At 39.4% G+C, this 3,892-nt stretch overlaps 1 non-coding gene across 1 annotated transcript; it reads left to right on the top strand.

The window, feature by feature from the left end:
* Nucleotides 1–2,291: 2,291 nt before the first annotated feature.
* LOC138773131 (U2 spliceosomal RNA) lies at nt 2,292–2,477 on the top strand. Its single transcript, XR_011359881.1, has one exon. It is a non-coding gene; the product is annotated as a U2 spliceosomal RNA (small nuclear RNA).
* The last annotated feature ends 1,415 nt before the right edge of the window (nt 2,478–3,892 follow it).

Below are 3,892 nucleotides of genomic sequence, written 5' to 3'. Positions count from 1 at the left end.
TGCGCATATAATTTTTTTCTGGTTTCGCAGCATATTTTATGGAAAAATTCAGCCTGTCATTGCGAAGTACAAATAGTGACGCAAAAAATAAGGGCTCATGTGGGTCTGTAGGTGTAAAATGCAAGTGCTATGGCCTTTTAAGCACATGGAGGAAAAAACGAAAACGCAAAAACGAAAGTTAGCACAGTCCTTAAAGGGTTAAGGGGTTAAGGATGTACATATAAAAGGACTTTTGTTTTCTGAACCACTGAATTTATAGGACTTAATGCATTACCATATTAAGTTATTAAGTGCAGGTAAGAATAGCAGTGCTGACTCATATCCTCTATGCCGTATAATATATCTTCATATATTTGCTTTAGTGACTATATGAAATGTAATAGATATAAGATTGAAAAACCCCTCTAAAAGAGTGTTTGCTACTCTCAGCAATATCTGAAAATTGAAGGAATAAAGGGAACCAATCACCATCCTGATACAGTGTAAACTAGACCCAATACTTTATAGCACAGTTCTCCGACTTTGTGCCGAGCAGTCTACGGCAGGGCAACAATTTAAAAAAATTCATCTTTACTGCTCAGCCCCACCTTCTGGTAACTAGGCCTGAGTTGGGGGCCGCAGCAGCATGGAGTCACTATTTACTAGCTTAAAAGAGGGCAGAGGCAGCGTGACTACATGCTGCTGCAGCTCCTCCCCAATGCCTACATAATAGCGACCGTTATAGATGGATTTTTTTTTAACTTTCTGCTCCGCCTTAGTATGCCAGACACAGTGTCAGAGAGCTGTGCTGGCAGCTATAAGGTACTGGGGCCATTTCACATTTCATGAAGAAGGTGATTGGTTCCCTTTCAGATACTGCAGTAAAGAGAAGCCATTTGCAATTTGCAACACCAGCCTTGATTAATTCAAAAAATATGTTCAATTGAAAATGAATGTATAAACATAGCATACGCTCCAGCCAGGATTCCTAGAGGCCGCAGCGAAAACTGACATGTTAGTTTTTTGCGGCCGCACAAATCTGACAGGTCACACAATTAAGAGCGCGACTCCGGACGTACTCTCCATTGTGTTTAATGGTGAGTGAATTCAATAGAAATGAAGTTTATCCTGGCCGTTACTGCAGTAGCGGCTAGGATAAACTTCACTGACTTCGGCTGTTCTATGACACGGCCGGGTCACAGAACTGCTAGCGTCTTATGTATTGTGAACCCGGCCTAAAGTTGTAGGGCGTGTCAAGTTAAAGAGTCACTGTCATTTAAAAAGAAAAACTTTCACCTCATATGTCTGCTCTTTTCCTCCCATTGTTAACAGCTCGTTGTCTAGGTTACCTGCCACCACTCTGCTCTATAAGCAGTGGTCCAGCTAGTATATACTGTCAAAAGCAGGAGAAGTTTGCTATGGGGATTTGCTTCTGCTTTGACATGAACAGAGGTGACAGCGGAGAGCGCCATGTCAGACTGGAAAGAATACACCACTACCTGCAGGACATATAGCAGCTGATAAGTACTGGAAGGCTTCAGATTTTTTTAAAGTAGTAAGTAATTTACCATTTTTTATAACTTTCTGTGCTTAGCTGACTTTTCACTGAAGTACCCCTTTAATTGGGGGGAGCCAAAGGTCACATTAATGTTTGTACAAGCCTCCTAGACTTTTGCCCGAAGCAGGGCCATTTCTAAAACAGGACAAGGCCCAGACCTGATTCAAAACAAAATCTAAGACAGCGCTCCATATCGCAATTCAGACAGGGCTGAAGTGGTAAAAGAAAGCACAAAGAGCACTACTCAGCACTAACCTCAGTAGGAGAATTCTCAGGCTTTCCTTTATGTCCTGATCTGTGTTTATAGCCTGTTTCTGGCTTTGGCTTCAAATCTTTGGCAGATAATCTGTCAGATAATCTTTCTGTGTGAATGGACCCTTACTGATAGCATGTGAATGAACCGCAGCCACTCCTGACTAATCTCCACAGAGATTAAAGACAGTATCCTCCTCCACTCCAAGGCGGGCAAAAACCCCTATAACTTTGACCAGAATAAGCAAACTAATAAATAATTCTAAAAGTCCCAATTAAAAAAAAATTAATAAGTCCCTCCCCTAATAAAAGTTGAAATCACCACACAATGATGTAAAGAGGAAAAAAGCCAGAATTGCATTTGTTGTGACATCATAGATCAGAAAAAAGTTATAAAAAGTGATTAAAAATTCCCATCTACACCAATGTGGTACCAGTAAAAACCTAAAAAGGTGAACACTTGATCCTTTACTACTTACATATTTTAACAATGTTTTAGGGGATCTCTTCTAAGCCTTTTGGTGTCTGTTCTTATCGGTTTGGTATCTGGTGCGTTCCCTGTCTGCGGACCATATATTGAGTGAATTTTTGGAGCAGGGAGATGGAGGGGGAGCTTGCTCTGTCCTGTCCAGGCATTGACCTGATTGACCTGATGTGTTGTGGTACTTCCAGGTTCAGTGCAAAGGGAAAAAAAGCCAATTTTAGGGTTAGTTTCACAATCCTTGGCAATGAGACACTCAGTCTCCCTCTTTGCTGTCTTACCTGTGTTTTAGTGCTTCTCTATTGTGTCACTAAGGTCACACTTAGACTTGAGTTTCTGGAAGAGTGCCAAGCTTCCTGTAAAGCGTGTGATCTGGGTACCAAGAATTTGAGGTCAGGAGACAAGATTTGTTTAACCAATTCCCAAACATCGTTCATTGTTCACATAATCTTAAAAACAGGCACTAAATATAGCACATCAAAATCTCTAAACCAACTCAGCAATTTGTGTAAACCATGTGCCAGGATGGGGCATAAAGTCTTAATCAGTTTAAAATATCAGAGCCGTACAAACTAGCTGTAATTCACAGATTGAAATGCTATTAATAAATCTCCCTTTTTATTTTGATTTATTTTGGCAGCTAAACCCAAGGGGACATTTAGTAGCAATTAATATTTAGACAAAAATTATTATAATATTTTTAATGTGTTTTGAGCGTTTGCAATGAGAAAATTAACCCCTTTACGACCAAGACAAAAATGACCCAAATGACCAGGCCAGTTTTCATTTGTACATTTTAGTTTTTTTATCTCCTTTACTTCTAAGAGCCATAGGGCTTTTTTTCTTAAAAGTAAATTTTATTGAAAGTTTTACAATATATCACAAAAATAAGCAAGGTAGTAAATATACGCTTTGTCCATCCTACAGAAATAAAGATTATGTTACTCGTGTGCTCCTTGTTAATATGCATATCCTTAATAATACCAAGTTAAAAAATATATAAAGATTATGAATATGGTATTCATATAATTCTCCGAAGAAACAAAAACGTGAAAAGCAAAGAAGACGTTCACTTAACCATTGCACAGAGGGCCTCACATACAAAATTATCTTCCACGTTCTTCCAGTATTGACCAACATCCATTCCTGGGTACTGACTGCATACCTCAGCAGACGGATGTTCTAAAGGTGTGGCCAAGGTATACTGAATCGATTTAACACACAAAAAAAAAAAAAAATACTCAAACTGTGTATCGACCAGGAGATGTCTAGAAAAATAGAAAAAAACTAAGTAAACTTTCTTTTTTTTCTTTTTTTAATCTCTCCCATGATCAAAGACAACTGGGTCTTAGAACTTCTAAGAAGGGTGTCTAGGCTGATTGGCTAAGCTGGAAGTTCATTATATTATATATCTGGAGTAATAGCACTTAGGGTCCTATTAGATGGGGCGATAGCAGCCCAGTCAATACTGTAAACGAGCACCGATCTGCTTGTTTACTTGACCTAATACACGGCCTGATAATAGTTTACCAAACAGTTGCCCAGTTTACCTAAGCTGTCCACGTTCCCGGAGTTCTCCTGCGCTCTGCTTCCTCCCCAGTTTGCAGCTTCAGAACAGCCTA

This window comes from Dendropsophus ebraccatus, chromosome 14 (assembly GCF_027789765.1).
Source record: "Dendropsophus ebraccatus isolate aDenEbr1 chromosome 14, aDenEbr1.pat, whole genome shotgun sequence".
Lineage (NCBI taxonomy): Eukaryota > Metazoa > Chordata > Amphibia > Anura > Hylidae > Dendropsophus > Dendropsophus ebraccatus.
Note: the sequence above shows the minus strand (reverse complement) of the source record. Positions and strands in the feature narration are given on the sequence as shown.